This window comes from Oryx dammah, unplaced genomic scaffold (assembly GCF_014754425.2).
Source record: "Oryx dammah isolate SB20612 unplaced genomic scaffold, SCBI_Odam_1.1 HiC_scaffold_29, whole genome shotgun sequence".
In the NCBI taxonomy this organism is placed as follows: Eukaryota; Metazoa; Chordata; class Mammalia; order Artiodactyla; family Bovidae; genus Oryx; species Oryx dammah.
Window position 1 is genome coordinate 95,911,995 of NW_024070213.1, and position 21,551 is coordinate 95,933,545.

At 35.6% G+C, this 21,551-nt stretch overlaps 1 long non-coding RNA gene across 1 annotated transcript in view; it reads left to right on the plus strand.

Moving 5' to 3' along the window:
* Positions 1-16,133: 16,133 nt before the first annotated feature.
* Positions 16,134-21,551, plus strand: part of LOC120858391 — a 32,035-nt gene continuing 26,617 nt past the window's right edge. Inside the window, exon 1 of the long non-coding RNA XR_005719855.1 lies at positions 16,134-16,212. This is a non-coding gene — a long non-coding RNA (uncharacterized LOC120858391). The remainder of the gene's footprint in view (positions 16,213-21,551) is intronic.

Below are 21,551 nucleotides of genomic sequence, written 5' to 3' on the forward strand. Positions count from 1 at the left end.
AACTGAATTTGAGAAGATCAGAAGGCCTGAATAAGATGCATGGCCCAGATTCCCATATCACCCACCAGCGCTGCTTCTGAGACCGTCCTTCAGTTTTCATTTTCCCATGGCCATATAAGGGCCTTGTACATCCAGATCAAAGAAGAATAAAAAGCCTAAATTTGGTTTATGGAGGGATCAGCATGATATTCAGGTACAAATCGCAAATGAACAGGGCCAGTGTTACAGGCATACTGGAAGGAAAGCTACTGGAGGATCAGGGACGAGGATGGCTGGAGTGGAGGTTTGTGAATGAACATAACGAAACAGGACTTGTGTGACGATTTGTGTTATTGCATATTAATATCCAGAAAACATTCACCCTGGAGAGGCACGGAATACCAAGTAGGTAAAGTGATGCCGCCAGTCTTTGTATTCAGCTATCCTACAACTGACACGATGGGCCCTTGGACAGGGTGGCCGTTTTGGCAAAATTGGAAGCTACGCAGTTGGCCCAATGGACATCCACTGAGTCAGACGACAGACATTTCTGTAAGTCCAAACCAGCAACCACAGAACCCATTGCTGAGATTGACCAAGACACTGTTCCTCAAGGAGACCAGCTGCGCACTGATGGAAGTCATCTGTTTGGGTCCCCTTCATTCTAGAAGGGCCAGTGTTTCCCTTCACAGAAAGGTATGCACATTGCAGATGCAGATTTGCTTTTTATCTCCATGGAGCCTCACACAGCGTGACTGTTCCGGGGCTAATACAGCGTAGATCTACAAACAGGAACTCTCACATAATAGCCTTTGACCGAGGCACCCACTTCACAGGAGTGACCGTGGGAGTCACAGGGTATGATCTGCATGACATATCAGACTGTGTAGAAGCAGCTGTCCTGACAGAGTGTTGGGGTGGATGACTAAAGGCACAGTCTGATCCTTGGAGCAAGAGGAAATGGTACTAATTTTGCTGATTTTTCAGAAGGGTTGAAAACCATCCATTAATTCAAGGAACATCAGAGATACTTATTCCAACCTCATGATTTTGCCTGGTTTCTTGATGTCTTCCAAAATACTGGGTAGAATATTAAGGTACCATCCCACAGGCATGAATATAAACCCCAATAAATAAATAAGTGGGCTTTTAGTTACACAAAAGATCCTTTAGTTTTCAGTTTTCCTGCAGAAAACAATGCCAGATGAGTTCTAATTGTGAAATTTTGTCCTGACCTTCTGTGGGGGAAAAAAAAAGAATAAAAGTCAGATTTAGGAAATTAAATTCTTGAGCTAAATCCTCCTTTTTAATTTCCCCTCAAATAAAACTCTTCATGCAGTTTTGGACAAAGCATAATTTTGAAGTTTATATTCGCTAAAACCAGCCTCAAAAGTTTAAAATTTTCAACCTCTTAAACAAGAAATATTTAGATCTCTGGACTTAGAATTTATTCAATTTTTTATCTTTTCTATTTATTTTATTCTATTTTATTTTATTAAAATGGATAGCAGGAGCCAGAAGACATGAATATCATTTCTGTTTATTTTGAGTTATTAATAAAAAGATTTTAGACCTGGCTTAGGAAATTCATGTTTCTTTTCAAATTATTTATCATTCTAACTTATTATGAGTTGAGATATTCAGAGTATATTTCTTCCGCAACATTAGAGAGTTAATCCTGATATTTAAAATTCAATTGAATATGCTTTTTTTTTCCCTTTACACTCAAGGTCTTTTGAATTTCAGTATTACACTAAATTTATAATTAGGGATCCTTTCTAGCCAAAAAGAATATACTTGGTTACCTTCTGAACCATAGACAGTTTGTTACTTCATTGTTGCTCTCATATTAGCTATGTCCTTTTTTACTTCTCAACTAGTTTTGCAAACTTCCTAGCTTTCAGGTGGTTTTCTCCCTCAGTTTGCTCAGTACATAACTGATTAAGTGAATGATTCTGTCACAGTTCATGCACTAACCAACGAATTCAGCCAAACTGAAATACTGTGCTTGTTGTACCGTTTACCTGGGCCCTGCTCCTGGGTGTGGGAAGGCCCTGTTATGAATTTCAATCTTTAGAAATCTTTCCCTTCCTTTAACATCTTGTTTCAAAGAAGTACACATTTAGAAAAGGAAAACTCAACTGCAGTCAAGGGCCTTGGATCTTAATCCCAATTTTGTCTCTAATAAAGTGAAAGTGAAAGCCGCTCAGTCGGGTCTGACTTTTAATGACTCCTGGACTATACAGTCCATGGAATTCTCCAGGCCAGAATATTTGAGTGGGTAGCCTTCCTCTTTTCCAGGGGATCTTCCCAAACTAGGAATCAAACCCAGGTCTCCCGCATTGCAGATGGATTCTTTTACCAACTGAGCCTCTAATAAGCTACTCACATTTTGACTAGTTTTCGCCTCTCTCAGGGACTTCCCTGGTGGCTCAGATGGTAAAGAATCTACCTGCAATGCTGGAGACCTGAGTTCAATTCCTGGGCTGGGAAGATCCCCTGGAGAAGGGCATGGCAGCCTACTCCAGTATTCTTCCCTGGAGAATCCCCATGGACAGAGGAGTCTGGCAGGGTTGCAAAGAGTCAGACACGACTGAACAACTTAGCACAGCACACAGTACACCTCTGTCAGACAGTTTTTTCCCCTCTGTAAATTAAGACTATATGAACTAGATCAGTGATCCTTAGAGTGTTGTTCCTGGACCAACAGCATGAGCATCGCCTGGAAATTTGTTAGAAACGCAAATTCTTAGTGCTGACCCCAGATTTAATGATTCAGGAGATGGGTCCAAGTGACCTGTGTTTTAACACAGATTCTAGGTAGTTCTAATTCCTGTTAAAGTTTGAGAACCACTAGACTAGATCATCTCCAATGTCCCTCCTATATCTAAAAAACCTTTATTCTATAATATCTTCCTCTTAGGTTCTTTCATAGCATTTTATATCTCTCATATTACAAACATCACATTATACAGTGTGTTAGAGTTTGTTTTTTTTTAATTTATCCTCCATCTCTTACTAGATGTCCTTTTGTAGATTAATTTCATCTTTTTTACCTTTATATACTGGACAATGTCTAGCTCAGGGTTTTAAACATGTTAGTTGTTTGCTAATCTTTACTAAATTAAATTCTTCATTAATTTTATCGGAAACCAAAACAAATTAGAAAATGACTATTTAATTAAAATTTAATTGAGCTAATTCCAGGCTATAGTAAGGAAATAAGGAGAGGATGCAGAGGCCAACCTTGGATAAGCAAGAGAAAGACATCACCAAAATGAGGTGATCGAACTTGCACTCACATAGTTGGCTAGTAAATGAACACAAAGGATTCAAAATAGCTTAACTATAGAGAACCCTTACCCTTCAGAGTCTTCAACTGAGAAAGATTAAGCTTGGAATCTATTTATGTCCTGAAAATGTGCAATACACAGAGACGTAGGAGTAAGCATGATTTGAAATTTCTTCATCTCTTTTAATGATGTTGGGAGGGATATATATTTTTTCTTTTAATAATTTTATGTATATATGTAGAGAGAGAGGGGGAGAATTAAAATTATCTTTCATCTTTTTGTCCAATATTATGTGTGTTGCTCTTTCAAACATCTTCACATCTAGTTTTTGAAGACTTGCAGAAGTGTTTTATCAACAGCTCTAGCTTCTTGTTCTGTCAGCCTCTGAAGGATTTTGTACTCTCTCTTCTCACTTAATTTAGATGGAAGCTGTTAGGAATTACTTTCAAGCCATGACATTTGACCTCCAGAGTAAAACAGTCTTCCCCTCCTGTTGTGTCCCATCCTATTAAGAGGCAATGACATTCTATGAACCTGATGTCCAACAAGAGTTTTTAGTAAAAGAGCTTTTGACAGTTTTGGTCATGCATCTATGCTTATCTTGCTCCAGGACATAAAATCCTTCAGAACACTAAAGAACCTATTAGATGACTGGGTGTTGATGAATCATTCTTAATCAATTGATATAGGACTTAATTTTTTATCTTAAATACACTTCCCTTCTGCGTTAAGTTGGCCTTAGAAATGTTTCAAATTCAGATACAATAGAGTGAAGAGGTGGAAGTGATAACTTTTTTTTTTTAATGATTTGACTCTTCTTTGTTATGCATTGGTTGATACTTTTACCAATTAACATTATTTATTAGTTCTTGGTTAAAGAGAATATCTATTGGAGGAAAGATATTTTTCATCACATTTACAATATATTACAGAAGCTTTTACATTAGCTTTTATAAAAAATAATAAAGTGATATAAATCTATACTTTTTCACTTTTTAAAAACTTATTTATAATTTATGAGTAATAGAATTTACCAACTTTAAATATACAATTCAATGTTTTGACAGTTATATTCATTCCTTTTACAAGCCTCCATAATCATGATATTGAATAACTGCATCTCTATGAAAAGTCCCTTTGTGCCTATTTGTAGTCAAAACCCTTCTTCAGGGGCTCAGCAGTAAAGAATCTTCCTGCCAATTCAGGGGACGCAGGTTCAATCCCTGGGTCAGGAAGATCCCCTGGAGCAGGAAATGGCGGCCCACTCCAGTATTCTTGTATGAAAAATCCCATGGACAGAGGAGGCTGGTGGACTACAGTCCCCTAGGGTTGCAAGAAGTCGGCTGGGACTCAGTACACACACACACTCACACACACACACACACACACACACACGCTCACATCCTAGGAACAATGATCTGCTTTCTGTTGAGTAGCTTTGTCTTTTGCAGGATTTCATAAAAATAGAATCAAATAGCATACAGCCCTTTCTGTTGGGCACTTTTCATTTTCATGCAATTGAGATTTATAAATGTTATGTGTATCTCAGTAGTTTATTTTTATTCCTAGGTAGTATTCCATTGTATGGATATGAAATATTTAGTCAATATATGTATGGGTTGTTTCAATTTGGGGCTATTATGAATAAAACTGCTGTAAAATTTAAGTAAAAATACATATATTTTCTAAACTTAGGTAAACATCTAAAGGTGAAATACTGAAAAACAACAAATTTGAATCCATAAAATTTAGAAATACTTTGCTCTTTAAATGATACTATTTAAAAAATGAAAAGACACATCATAGACTGGGAGAAAATGTTAGCAATGCTTACTCTTGATTAAAAAAAAAAAAAAAACAAAAAGAAAAAAACCTTGATCCAAAATATATGAGGAATTCTTACAGCCTAATAACAAAATTTTTAAGTCAAAAGAATTAAACAAATATATGACCAAACAAGACATATAAACAAAAATTAAACCATGAAAATATTCTGAGTAATAAATCATCAGGGAAATATAAAACACAATGATATAAAACACTATATGCTTACAAGAGTGGTAATTTTAAAAGCTAGTGATACCAAGTGTCGACAGAGATTTGGGAAAACTGACACTTTTATGCAGTAAGAATAAAAAATAATAAAATTCTTTGGGGAAAAAGACATATGTGGTGGCTTCTTATAAAGTTAAAGATACATTTAGTATATCTATTTTTTAAATTTAGGCAATTTTTCATATCTCCAAGATTCCTTGTAATAATATATACATTTGTTCATTATTCATTCCTATTAATTATTTATAGAATACTATGGAATCTACAAATACAATCAGTTCAGTTCAGTTGCTCAGTCGTGTCCTACTCTTTGCGACCCTATGAATCACGACCCCAGCACGCCAGGCCTCCCTGTCCATCATCAACTCCCGGGGTTCACACAGACTCACGTCCATCGAGTCCGTGATGCCATCCAGCCATCTCATCCTCTGTCGTCCCCTTCTCCTCCTGCCCCCAGTCTCTCCCAGCATCAGAGTCTTGTCCAATGAGTCAACTCTTCGCATGAGGTGGCCAAAGTATTGGAGTTTCAGCTTTAGCATCAGTCCTTCCAAAGAAATCCCACAGCTGATCTCCTTCAGAATGGACTGGTTGGATCTCCTTGCAGTCCAAGGGACTCTCAAGAGTCTTCTCCAACACCACACTTCAAAAGCATCAATTCTTCGGTGCTCAGCCTTCTTCACAGTCCAACTCTCACATCCATACATGACCACAGGAAAAACCATAGCCTTGACTAGACGGACCTTAGTCAGCAAAGTAATGTCTCTGCTTTTGAATATAATTTCTTCCAAGGAGTAAGCATCTTTTAATTTCCTGGCTGCAATCACCATCTGCAGTGATTTTGAAGCCCCCCAAAATAAAGTCAACCACTGTTTCCACTGTTCCCCTATTTTCCATGAAGTGATGGGACTGGATGCCATGATCTTCGTTTTCTGAATGTTGAGCTTTAAGCCAACTTTTTCACTTTCCTCTTTCACTTTCATCAAGAGGCTTTTTAGTTCCTCTTCACTTTCTGCCATAAGGGTGGTGTCATCTGCATATCTGAGGTTATTGAGAATTCTCCCAGCCATCTTGATTCCAGCTTGTGTTTCTTCCAGTCCAGCATTTCTCATGATGTACTCTGCAGAGAAGTTAAATAAGCAGGGTGACAATATACAGCCTTGACGGACTCCTTTTCCTATTTGGAACCAGTCTGTTGTTTCATGTCTAGTTCTAACTGTTGCTTCCTGACCTGCATACAGATTTCTCAAGAGGCAGGTTTGGTGGTCTGGTATTAATTTTGCCAAAGGCATGATTATGAATAGGATTTCTTTCAACTATAAAGAGAAATAACTAGTATAATTACCAAATGTTTTTCTGTCCATTTCTTATGCATTTTAAAGAGGGGGAAAATAATAAAATGTGAAATTTCCTATTTTATGAAATTTTGTTCTCAGTTTTAACTAACTTTGGCTTAATAAATATGTCTTGAAATGAAAAGGTACTAAGCAAAATAAAGGAATAATTTGATGAGATTTGATCAAGCCTTATACATATATCTTTCAGAAATAAAGCAAGTGTTTTTGATAACAAATTCATTTAATGCCAGATAGTTTTCATTTATTTGCCTTTGACAAAGTTAAGGAATACCTATTTGAGCTTTTGGCTCATTCAAAATATTTGATGATACATTATTATGTGATTCATGGCATATAAATAGAAAAATTTTTTTAATTGGTCTTTTTCTCCATGAACTTCTTTCTGTTCACAAATATGCATTTATGTAAACAGTGTTTATAAGTGTTAGCTTCTATAAACATAAATTTTTAAAATCAGAATTAAAATTCACATTGTAATATGCTTTATTCAAGCAATAATTAATATTCAAGAATGAATATATGAAATACTAAATGAAAACTATTCTTATCCATGTCATTAAATTAGTCACGTATTTATGTTATTTTATCAGTTGGCAGTAATAAACATTAAAATGAAATAAATAACTCTAGACAAAATGTTTTAGCCCTTACTGCTGTAAGATTCCAGGAAATTGAATATATATATAAATTAAAATTTTTATAATTTATTTATATTCAGTCACCATGGAAGCCCCATATTATTATATATATTATTTTATTTAAATATAATTATATTGCATATAATGTACCAAGTGTTCTAATATATAAAATTATACATTAGAATTTACTTAAAATTTATATGATCTATGAAATATTTTGGTTGTAGAAATGATATTAGGACAATCAAGAGGTATTTTTAGATGTAAGTCTGTATTTGAAAAACTTCAGTAGAAGAATTGAAAAGGAAATATGAATTCAAAAATTTTTTTTAAATGATGGAAAATTTCTGACTGTCAAAGAACAGCTTGTTCATGTATACATTAATGGGACGTGGTTGGTGACATACTGCTTTGCAATTTGAATTCCACTGGATATAATATACTTAAAAGGGAGACAGTTTTATTTCTAAAAATCAATATTTATAATATAAATGAAATCCTTTGTAACTATAATATTAGTGATGAAAAATTTCAGATATCAATTTAAAAGAGACAAGAAAGTACAGGATTTTATAATCTTTTTACAGGGTAAATGAGAAAAAATGCTGTAGGTCAGTGTTTTAACCACCCAATCTCGGTAAGATGTGCTATCTTGGAGTAGCCTGTTCTTTCTCCCATAGGATTTACTACTTTTTTAACAGTCTGTTCACTTATCTGCTTCTTCCATTGAGCAGGAAGCTCTTCGTTGTCTCAGGTGTCACGTCTTAATGTAAGCAGCCTTGCGACAGAGGTTGTCAATGAATGTTTTTTGACTGAATGCACAGATGAATGTATTTGTTTTGGAGGTAGATTTCTGTGTGTGTGTGTGTGTGTGTGTGTGTGACACTATTTATGCTTCGATCCCTACTTCTGATTAAGATCTTCATGATGAAATCATCACCATACCATAGCAGAAAGAATAATATATTAAGATTTTGGATATAGTCCAGTCCCTGGCAAAGTAACTAAGTAACTTAGGCAAGTCATAAATTCGTAGGTCCCAAATTTCCTTATTTGTAAAATTAGGGCCTTTAATTGGGTGCATTCTTAGGTCCTTTCCTGTCTTAAATTGATTTTGTTTTCCTCTGTAGTCAGAAGTTACTTATTTCCTAAGTTACTTATTTCCTATGTATTCACAAGTGAGAGTGAACGGGAATCACTGCAGCCTCATTGCCCTGGTCATGATTTTGCTGTCCTTGGTAGAAAAGAACTGTGCTGTGCTTAGTCACTCAGTCGTGTCAGACTTTTTGTGACTCCATGAACTGCAGCCTCCAGGTTCCTCTGTCCATGGGGATTCCAGGCAAGAATACTGGAATAGGTTGTCATGCCCTCCTCCAAGGGATCATCCCAACCCAGGAATAGAACCCAGATCTCCCGCGCTGTAGGTGGCTTCTTTATCATCTGAGCCACCAGAGAAAAGAAATAATAGTGACTAAAATTAACAACAACAATCTATGATCACTGAATAATTACATTTAACACTAAAAAGGACTTTATACATTAGCTAGTTCTACTTTTATTTTCAAAATCAGAAAGAGGTCAGCGAATTTTAAATCACTTGTCCAAGGTGACACAGAGCTATTATCAAAGCTTAGTATAAAATTTGGTCTCATTCTCAATCCAGTACTAGTTTCATCAATAATGATTCAAGAGTCAAGTTTTAGAGTCAAACATCTGAATTCAAATCTCAGCCGGAGAGCTTTAGGAAAGTTGTTTAAAATGTTCAGTTTTGAATTCTTTTCTTGTGAGTACGCGTGCTCAGTCTCTCAGTCACATCTGACGCTGTGACATCAAGCACTGTAGCCCGCCAGGCCTCTTTATCCATGGAAGTTGCCAGGCAAGAATACTGGAGTGGCTTGCCATGCCCTCCTCCAGGGCTCTTCCAGACCCAGGCATCACACCCTCATCTCTTGCATTTCCTGCACTGGCAGATGGGTTCTTTACCACTGAGCCACATAATGAAATAATAATACCATAACTCATAGCTCGTTTTGAGATTGCTAAATAATGGCTGTAAAATGCTAAGAACATAGAGTAAAATCCAAATAAGTGGTAGTTATGATGATTATTATACCACTCAGTATAAGGCTGTAATATATCAAGCTGATAATGCTAATTTTATCTTAATATCACATATAATAGACAAAAACAGATTCTAAAAATTATGCCTATAAGTTTAACTTTTGATGCTTTAAATTTTACTAAATATCTTTAGAATGATAATGAACTCACAATCTAAAAGATAATTTCTGAATCTATCTTCTTATCTATATATCAATTGTATATAAATTTGATTCAGGAAATAGTTATTGAATATTCTGTGCTGGTCTCTGGGTTAGGCCCTGGAAATTCACATAAGAATAAAGCAAAATACATTCTCTAACATTTTAATGAATTTCAAGATGACATTTTGAGTAAAAGATCCTAGTAAGTATACGAATCAATTCTTTCAGGAATTTCACCAGGTGCTATCATACTGAAATTAAGAAATTGGCTTTGCAACCTAAGATCCCTGTAGTACAGGACTTGTCCCTTTTTATATTAAATTGCCTCATCCTACATGACATCAACTGACATGTAATGATAATGTCAGATTTCCCTTAAGTGATGAGAAATTCTAACTCCGTGGAACCTAAGTTTACTTAACCCATTTAAAAGACATCTTGGACTTGGTGTCTATCTGAAAAGAGAGAAGAAAGGATGAGAACACAACAAGATTCAAAATTACAAAGAAAATCAGAATTACAAACTACTCTGTTGCTCAAAACAGTTTGGATTTTGTAATCAGAGCTCTCCCAGATGTTCTCAAAGAGTCCCAGGGCAATTATGAGAAAAATAAGGAGATGAGGCTACAATAGAAATGTATATCCTGGGGATTTGTTTTGTTATAACAAAACTTTTTTAAAGTCATTTGTCAAAGTCACTGGAGAACTGAGGACATTTAACATGGCTTATAAAACCTCAAACAGTGCTCCCTTTTTAAAAATTGAAAAAGCTGCAGGCTTTTTTGATTAGCCTTTTCCTTGTAATGTCAGATTACCACTTGCCATAAATAGGAGTAAGAGAGGATGAGAAAGAAAATTTGTCACAAGACAACAGTGAGATGGAAGTTGGAAGCAAAAGTTTATACTTGAAGACATATTTAAAAACATAACACATGTATACATGTAAATAAGGCATCGACTACAAGAGCAACCTCCCATTTCTGGTTTTGAACAAAGAGCACATTCTGTGGATTTTAAGTCTGTAAACATCAGGAACTAATCTCTTACATAAGCCATTTCTATTATCTTCTCCAAAGTTGAGGTCATACACTAGGGAGATAGGAGTGGGCTTTTTATTTCACACACACCCATTGCTGGTTGACTCTAATATATAAGTACATTTATTACTCCATCAATTACATGAGCTGAAAATGATTCTTATTTATATCAGTCAGAAGAATGCAAAACAGGCTTTATAATAAGTAAAGGTAGAAATTTAAAATATTTTGAAGACTTTTGTAAAAGCGCAGTTAGCGCAGTCTGCTGCCAGCTGTAGGACTGCTTTTAATTAAAACCTTGTTCAACATGCTTACGGCAGAGTTTTCTTATTTTCCTGTTATATAAAGATGTACTGAATCAGCAATTATTAAACTCTCGATACATTATAAAATTTTCTTCTGAGACAAAATCCAACAAAATCAGATGTGATTCATTAGATAATAGCACTAGCAGGAAGAATGTTCCTGTTTTCCCTCAGTTATAGGTCTTTCGTGACTATGGAAAACAAAGGCCCGAACCAGAAAAGTCTTCTCGTTTCAAATTTAATAGAAGTCTCTATAATGAGATGGTAAAATAGACTTACATGTGTAAGGCCATTGAGTCTAGTAAATAGAGTATAAATGTTAGATAAACTGGGTTACACTCACAACTTTGTTAGTGATTGCTTTGTTGTATGCCCTAGTGTAACTATTGTTACTCCGTATTTACTTATTACAAAAAGTCAAGCCAACTTTGCCTATTAAGAAATGCTGTGCAAATTTCACATATACGTGCATATTATACAGGACCAGAAGAGCTACAGAGAACTGACTTCTTCAGCATATGCTTGGACTTCTAGCCACCAACTGGTTAAAATTTGCTACTTTTTCCAACACCAAATTGCTGTGTTTGGTCCCTAGTTATGTGGAATATATCAACATTCTGTTATTTTGTTTCCTTCTACTGTCTGAGTAAGAAATTTGCAGTGGTTAAAGAACGTTCAAGATTACATTCTTCTGTAGATCTAAAACACCATATAGAGATTATGGTCAACAATGCGTACATGCGTGCATGCTCAGCTGCTTCAGTCATGCACCACTCTTTGCAACCCCATGGACTGTAGCCCACCAGGCTCCTCGGTCATGGTATTTTTCCTGGCAAGAATACTGGAGTGGGTTGCATGCCCTCCTCCAGAGGATCTTCCCAACTCAGGAACTGAACCTGCTTCTCCCTGCATCTCCTGCGTTGCAGGCAGATTCTTTACTGCTCAGCCACCATGGAAGCCCAAGGTCAACAATATTGTATTATACACTTCAAAGTTGCCAAGAGACTAGATCTTAAATGTTCTCACCACAGAAAAGAAATGATAATTATGTGACATGATAGAGGTGTTAGCTAACTCTAGGTGGTAATCATATTATAACATGTAAATGTATCAAATCAATATACTGTATACTTTCAACTTACACAATGTCATATGTCAATTATGCCTCAATTTTTGAAAAAATCACATTCCATCATAATTCTAAGAACTGTAAAGTGATTAAGCTTGTATATAAATGCTCTTCAAAAAGTGATAAAGCCATAATTATAGTTAGGGAATTCAATCAATCCCCCTCTCAGAAACAGGTAGACCTACTAAGGAGAAAGGGCTTCCCTGGTGGCTCAGATGTGGTAAAGAATCTGCCTACAATGTGGGAGACCTGGGTTTGATCCCTGGGTTGGGAAGATCCCCTGGAGGAGGGCATGACACCCCACTCTACTATTCTTGCCTGGAGAATCCCCATGGACAGAGGAGCCTGATGGGCTATGGTCCATGGGGTTTTAAAGAGTTGGACACGACTGAGTGACTAAGCACACACACACTAAGGAAAAAATTAACAAGGATATAGAAAATCTGAAGAACACAGTCAAACAACCAACACAACAGTATAATTGGCAATTATAGGACATAACACCTAGATACATACTTTTACTTAGGGACTCATGAAACCTTCTTTAAGAAAGATCAAATACTAGGTGATAAAACAAACCTCAACTTTAAAAGAACTGAAATCATAATTGTAAGGCTGGACCAGTCCCATGATGGGCCACCCCTTCTCTCCCCCGCTGGCAGGGGAAGTCCCTAATGGAAGGAGCCTCCCAGATCCCGGGGACCAATGACAGCACACTTTGCCAGCTAAAGCCGCCTCACCCCAGCCACATAGAAGGACCTATCAGCCCACGACTCCTCGGCCTGGCAACCTATCCGAACCCCCGATCATTAACCTGACCATCCCTTGCAACAAAGATATATAAGCCGCCTCCAACAAGGTCCCGGCTTGGACTTCCTCGACCTGCCTCCCTGGGGTCTGGGAACCCCCGCCCGGGAGAGCTTCGTCATTAAAAAGCCTGTTAGACACTCTTTTCGGTGTCCTGGTCGTCTTTACTTAACAATAATAAGCATAATGGAATTAAACAAAAACTAAAAATATAGAGACAAGATAATCTCCATGCACTTAGCGATTAAACAATGTACTTCTTAATAATCATTGTTTGAAGAGAAATTTTCAGAGGAAATAAAATGCACAGAACTGAACAAAAAGGAAACTACAAAATATCAAAATATGTGGGATGCAGGTAAAGTTATTCTGAGAGGAAAAGTTATAACACAAAATATTTATGTTGAAAAAAGAGCAAACCTAAATACTAACTCAAGAAATTAGAAAACCAAGAGTAAAATAAATGCAAAGCAGGAAAAGAGTAGAATTATAAAGACAAGAGCAGAAATCAATGATACCAAAAATCAGAAAATAATAATAGAGAAAAACAATGAAACAAAAGTTCTTTCTTTGAAAATAAAATGAAATTGATGGATTTCTAGCACAACTGACAAAAACGAGACAAGAAAAAATACAAATTACACGTGTATGGGCTCTAAGGACAGTTCCCGCAGTCATTGAAAGGGTAAGAAGGAAATACAATGAATAACTTGTGCTCACAATTCAATCTAGATTAATGAATGGGCCAGTTCATTGTAAGCCAAAAAATATAAAAAAAACTTAAAGTGATATCGATCCTTTGAATAGTCCTATAACCATTAAAGAAATTGAGTTAATAATTAAAACTTTCATGAAGAATAAATCTCTGTGACCAAAAAACTTTAATTCAACCCAATCAAGAATAAATCTCTGTGACCAAAAACTTCAGTGGTGAATTCTACCAATCATTTAAAGATGAATGAACACTAATTCTACCCAATCTGTTTCAGAAGAAGAAAGGGAGGAGAAATGTCTCTTCATGTTATGATGCCAGAATTACACTGAGAGCAAAACTAGACAAAAACAGTACAAATCAAAACAAAATAAAATTTAAAATTCAAACCAATATTATTCATGAATAAATGTGTAAAATATAAGGGAAAATTGAATCCAACAATGCATAAAAAGAATTATACACCATGGCTAACTGGTGTTTTCCAAGTAAGGGAGGTTGTTTCCAACTTCAAAAATCAATCAATGTAATAAATCATATTAATAAGTTTAAAAAGAAAGAAGTAAAGTGTTAGTCACTCAGTTGTGTTTGACTCTTTACAACCCCATGGGCTGTAGCCCATCAAGCTCCTCTGTCTATAGAATTTTCCAGGCAAGAACACTGGAGTGGGTTGCCATTTCCTGCTCCAGGGAATCTTCCAACCCAGGGATCAAACCCAAGTCTCTTGTGTCTCCTGCATTGACAGATAGGATTCTTTACCACTGCCCCAACCTGGGAAGCCCTCCTTGCAGTGATAATTTATAGTTATATTTAAAATAGTAAGGAGGAAATAAAGGTAAAAGGGAAATTCTCAAGAGCACTACTGAGGTAACTAGTTGAAGAAATAAAAAAATCAAACAAGATATCCTTTTAAACATCAACAGGATTTTGAATTTGTATAAAAACAACAAATATTACTATAATATAAATAGCAAAATGAAAGCTTAACAATATAAAGCATTAGATATGTAACTTAAATTTTCAGAAAATACCAACCAGCAATTCTTCTGGGAATGTTTCATGTGGTTAAGCAATGATTTTGAATAGGGTTTCATATTTAGTTAAAAAATTCAGTCTTTTCTTGATGTCAAAATTTCAGAGGATAATGAATCATCTCAGAGCATTTACAAGAATTTCAGAACATGAGGAAAGAATTGGAAGAAATATATCTCTAAGTTAAATCTGGAAGAATCAGCATTGGTTGAGGTAGGAAGGAGAATGACATGAAGAAGTTTCAAGTTTTGCAAAATACTATTTGCCAGTGATAGTAATTGGCTATTGTTTGTTTATACGGAGACTGAAGCAGGGTGATGCAGGTCTCCTCTGCTTGAAAAAGTTATAGCCCAATAATGAACCTACTCCAATGAGTATACAAGAAGAACTTTACTTAACCCTCATATTGCAAAATAGATGCTGTGCTTGTAAAAATGGATATATAGAGAGTTTTATTTTGTAATATACATGGTAGAATTTTCATTATATTCAAGACTAGCTACTTTCAAGACTAAGATTTCTAACCAATGCACCAAGTCAGGGATCAGCAAACTGCAACCCAGGGGCAAATCCAGCTTCAGCCTGGTTTCTTCATATGGTCCATGAGCTAAGAATAATTTTATATATTTAATCATTTAAAGGTTAAAAAAGTAAAAAATAATAATACTTTATGGAAAGTGAAAGTTCTTTGAAGTACAAATAGGTGACTATGCAGAAAGCTTAAAATATATGTGTTTTTTTTTTACAGAAAATGTTTACTGGCCACTGCACAAAGGCCGGCTTCCCAGGTGGCACTAATGCTAAAGAACTCACCTGCCAATTCAGGAGACGGAAGAGCCCCGGTTCGATCCCTGCATAAAGACCCCCTGGAGGAGGGCTTGGCAACCCACTCCAGTATTTTCGAGTGAAAAATCCCACATACAGAGGAGGCGGGTAGGCTATAGTCCTTAGGACTGCAAAGAGTTGGACATGACTGAAGTGACTTAGCAAGCATGCATGCACAAAGACTCTTCATGTAGTAAAGAGAATTTCTTCTCTGGTGTATTGTAATCCAAGGTATATGCTCTCATGACTTTAGAAAATTCTTGAAAATAGGAAAGCAAACTAAATAGCTTTTCAAAGAATTTCTAAAGTAATTGTTCTTTGTGCTTTTAAGCCCTGAAGCTATATAAGAAAATTGGAATGGAAACCTGGTGTTTCTCAAGTCACAACACAATAGAAACAGCAAGGAGCATGACGTTTAAACTGGGTAGGACATATGGTCTGGATCAGTGTGTGCCCAAATCATGTAGCTCACCTTTTATATTCTATAATATTAAGCTCTAAATTCACTTTTTTAAAAAGTCAAACAAAAATATAAACGTCCGGTTGATATTTCTGAAAAGAATTTAAATAAATTTATTACCAGTAATGCTATCAGTGCATTTTCTTAAAATGAAGTACTGAAGAAATGAGTGAAATAAAATAAAAATTCGTATACCTAAGGCTCTCTTTCACAACCTGTAATAATATCCTCAGCTGAGTACTTGTAATAGCAATCACTGAAAGTTACTCAACACCCCTTCAAGTAGTGAAGCAGACGATTTGGGGGAAGATGGATGGAAAGGTAATTTCTCTTTGCTTTCTTTTCTTGTTTCTGCATTTCAGAGACATTGTTGACTTCTCTTCAGCATATTTGTCTCTTCCTAGAGGGCTCCTACTTTTTAGTTTATATGTATGTAAATTCTTTTGCAATTAGACATTGTGCGGATTCCTACTTTTATTAATCACTGTATTAGAAGAAGCATTTAATATTTGAAAAACTCTTGGGACTCCAGCCAGTAGTGTAACATTTAAACAAATATTGCCTTCTGTTTTGATGTCAGTTTTCTTTTTTCATTCATAAAATAAAAAACAACCTCAAACTCCTTTCCATGACCACCCTCAAATAAGCAAATAACTCTGGAGGCTAATAGAAACAGACATGGTAATAGGCTCCGACCTTTTAGAAAAGAATTCACCCTACTCAGTCAATTAACCATGATTTCTATTTCATTAGTAATTTTGGCTTAAATAGCTTAGGAGGCAGAAAGGGAACATTTTTAAGAATATCGGCTATTTCATTCTGACAACAAAACTGATTTCCTGTCTCTGATCAAGCATTCTGTAAATCCACACCTTGGCATAATATTACTTATAATGTGATAAATAAATAAAGGAAAATGATTGTTGATTGAGTGGAGGCTGGGAGAAGCCGTTGTACGATTCATTAGTGGTTTCAGTAGTTGAAGTTAAAAAAGAACCAAAAAGTTCTGTTTTCCTATGACTAAGAGTGGATGTCTTGAGAGGTTCAGAAAAAGTTCACTTTGCCCTTGAACAAATATGTTTTCCACATTTCATTGCCAGAATGTGGAGGAACAGAAGGCCAGAAATTAGTGAAAAATTCTGACCTCATTTTGTTTCTGGACTATCCTAGAGTAGGAAGTACCAAATCACCCTGGAGAGACTAATGCTTTTTTCCTGTTGTTTTTGCCAGAAGTGAAAAGTATTTTGCATAACTCTATGCCTAAGCTAACCAGAGACTAAAATTTTAGATTTTTTTTTCAAACTTTCAAAGGCTGACACATTTTCATATATTCAGTTAAAAACTCAAATATTAGAAAAAGTAATACATGAAAATTATAAGCTAATTATAAGATATGTTACTTATATTGAAATCAACATTATTTTTCTCCCAAGGAAAATGGTACCCAAAAGGTATACTTTTATTTAGATTTTAAAATATAACACTTTCCTTGATCATTAAGCAATGCTTAATTTGCCCTGAAGCAGATTATGTTAAATTTAAAAATCTTTGCCTGAGTACAACATAAAATTATGTGAAAACTAGACAATCTATTTAAAACTAAGTTAGAAGGTGCTGAGATATTTTTAAATTTTCTAAATTTCTGGATTGACTTATGTGTGTGTGTGTGTGTATAATGTACGTATGTATGTATGTATGTATTCATTCATTGTCAGTCATTTATAGCAGCTCTTTTATTTCCCAGAAAATATTTTCAAACTGAATATATACTGGCAATTTTCAACCATGGAGTTCACATTTTACCTAGTTTGTTATTCCAATGCACTAAACATTTTAAAATATTTTCATGACAAATAGAAATTTGTACTATTGCTAAGATTTAAGATATAGGTGAATTTGATTGGGTTTCGAATTCTAGGTTTCCTATTAACTAACTAAATAGTTTTTAGCAAGTAACATATCTTCTCACCCTCAGCTTTCTCATCATGAATATGGAATAATAATATATTTTTTGGCTGTTATAGATCTTAAGTGAAGTAATCTATAAAATGCTCAGCATAGTATCAGACCTGAAGTATGTGATTCATAAATAGGGATTTCTCTATTTTTCTTTCTTTTCTACACCATCTTTATTCTTGATCTTCAAAATGAATGGTGAAAATAATATTTATCTCATAAGCCATTATGTCTATATTGCAGGGATGTCGTCTTTTTGTTTGCAATATCTAGCACATGGTCTATCAGGGTCTAATAAATTGTAGAATAAATGCTAAATGATCCTTATGCATGTAGATGCAGCTCAAAATTCCAGTTCCAAACAACCACAGATTATTTGGGACAGACTATTATCTCCTTTACTATTTCAGAGCTTGCTATTTCTAGTTAGACTTATAGTTAACAATTAAGTGTTCTTATATCGTTCCAAAAAAAGTATCTCACTATGGATAAATTGCCTCCTAGACTATAAACTCCACAAGGTCACTTCACTGCTTATTTTGTTCAGTAATTTATTACAAATATTCTGTCCTCAACCATTTTGGCACCAGGGACTAGTTTTAAGGAAGACACTTTTTCTACAAACTGGGGATAGAGGGGATGGTTTTCAGGATGATTCAATTACATTACATTTATTATGCACTTTATTTCTTATCTAATGCCACTTCTGACCCAACAGGAGGTACCAGTCCTCAGCCAGTAGGTTGGGGAGACTTACTTTAATAGAGACTCACTAAATAGATGTTTAATTAATGTATAAATAAACAGATTAATTAATGACTAAATGAAAAGCTAAGATATGCTATGGGCATTTGATTTTCACAGTCTATAACTGTGCAAGCTGCTGTGTTATTTTGGTAAAAGTTTTATTTCAAACTTTGCCTACAGTTTCCCTTACTCTATTGAAATACTATTCAGTTCTCCCCAGGAGATGTACAATCTGTTAGGTTTGTGCTAAAATACCCATCAGGACAAAATCTCAAGACTATTAGCCAACATTCAAGCTTGACATTTACCATCCTGTGAAACTCCAAAGCCATATTAATAGAAATTAACAATGGACTTAATATATTAACTATTTAAGGTCCAGAACCTAGTCCTATAAAGGATCAGACAGCTTTCTGCAATTATATCTAAGAGTTATGCAATGATTAGCTAACTACCTGCTGTGAGGCATCCACTTGCTATATGAATTCTTATATTAATATTATCTTATTTAATTTTCAACCCCTTTATTAGTATGTGTTTTATATAAATAGGGTAGGATTCTAACTACCCTTTAAATCATGATAAATCTGACAATAAGGCTCTGTCCCTTAGATGCAGCAAAAACTTGAATTTGAATCGTTAACCTTTTGCCTATTTCCCATTCAAATTATTTAAGCTCTAAGGGCCTTTTGTTCATACTGAGTTACTCCTTAGACATCCGTTGTCCAAGATCATAAATGACCTTGCCGAGCACCAATGCTCAGGTTATGTCTACGTATCTTGAGCAAGGCATAATGTGATGCCTCCAGTAATATGTTGTTCCTCCCACTTCTCTGGGTGCCTCAAGGCTTTTGGTCTGCACTGTTCACAAGGCAGTGAGCCTCTAGCCCTTGCGTTGGAATGAACAAAACTTTTCTTCCCTTTGACCATTTCTCCCTCTTTCCTCTCATCCCTATAATCTTATTTTTAAATAACTTCATTTTCTAAAAAAAAGAAAGGAATATTTGAGGCAGAGTACACTACACTACACAGACTCTTCTAGGGTGAAAGAGTACAAAGTGTCTGCCTGTCTTGTTCAAACAGAGGGAATTCAGAACAAGAACAAAACAGAAATTACTGTTTTAGCGAATTAACCTATGACTCTACCATGATACTCATTGCTAAGTCAGAGCTAAGCAGAGGGTCTCTCCAAATACTACATCTCTTTCTTAATCTACAAATGAAGCCCATGGCTACTCAATCTAAAAGTAAAAGCATTTGTGGCCTTTTGACCTTTCTCATACATGAGGAAAAGTGAGGAAAAGAAGGGAGAAAGGGCTTCTGAGGTGCAAAATAAAAAAGGAAACACACCAGTGACAACTGTAGCCCAGTCTCCTTGATGTGGAAAACATTGGCAATGGAAAGGCAAATTCTTCTTTTTTCTCCCACGTGTCTACAACCAAAGTAGTGTTTCAACATCATTTTCGAGTTTAAACCTCTACTTAACATAGTTGAGCATATGCTGTTTTGGATAAACCAAACCCCAATAATGTATACTTATCCTAGAGCCAATGACAACCTCATATTCAGAAAAAGAACAAAAGGAGAGACAGATAAAACGAACTGAATCTGTAGTTGGGGATTCCTGCTGACAAGTCAAGAGTTCCACTGACCTGTTGTTAGTGATAAAGTCTGGTTTGGGTACTAAATTTAATATTTATCCCCCATCCTACAGATATATATCAACCCCCTCAGAAATAAATGAGGGAGAGAAAAATAAAATAGCTTTTTTCTAATGAATATTATAATTAAAACTTTATGTAGCTCTTTAGTGCTGGTGATTCAGATGGTAAAGAATTTGCCTGCAATGCAGGAAACCTGGGTTCCATCCCTGGGTCAGGAAGATCCACTGGAGAAGGGCATGGCAACCCAAAGCAGTATTCTTGCCTAGATTTCTGTGAACAGAAGAGCCTTGATGGGCTATAGTCCATGGGGTCACAAAGAGTTGGACATGACTGAGTGACTAACACTTAGTGCTATAATCCATGCTCATTCACTCAATCCTTTCTGACTGTTTGCAATCCTGTGGACTGTCACCTGCCAAGCTCCTTTGTCCATGGCATTCTCCAGGCAAAAATACTGGAGTGGGTTGCCATTCCCTTCTCCAGGGGATCTTCCTGACCGAGGGATCGAACCCACGTCTCCTATGTCTTCTTCATTGGCAGGCAGGTTCTTTACCACTGAGCCACCTGGGAAGCCCCTTAGCACTATAATATATGTACTTAAATGTTTAATTTCTTGTTTTTAATCTCATTCATTGTGTATTCCTCAGATAGTCCCTTAAAATTATATTACTCCTAGAAAAAAAAAGGTGTAAGGGTATGAGGATAATTTTTTAATACTTAAAATTTCTTTGGGTATAAATTTTCCCTCTAAGCATATAATTCCATTTATTCATATTTGTACAAGAAGTTTGACAACATCTTAGCCAGTTCAATCACTCTGATAATTGGACACAGATCTTATAACAACACATAACATCATCATTATCCTATATTTAGTTCACACAATAAATGTGGATCTATATTAGTCCGGGAGTTGGTGATGGACAGGGAGGCCTGGCATGCTGTGATTCATGGGGTCGCAAAGAGTCGGACACAACTGAGCAACTGAACTGAACTGAACTGAACTGATATTAGTTCTACATTATTTTAATAGAATTAAGTTGGGTAGATCTCTGTCCTCAGACATTTAATAGTGTAATAGATAAACAAGACAAATGAGTACTATGTCAGAGGGATGTGTATGTGTGTGTGTAGCTTTGAATATATGATTAATCAATTAATACGTTTAGCCTAACTAGCAAACTCATTCAAGTTGAATGAATTCAGATGAAATGTTTTGGTGTGTAGTTTTGCATGATCATACAAAAATCAAGGAGAATCTATTTAACAGGATAAAATTCCACTAAGACTTAA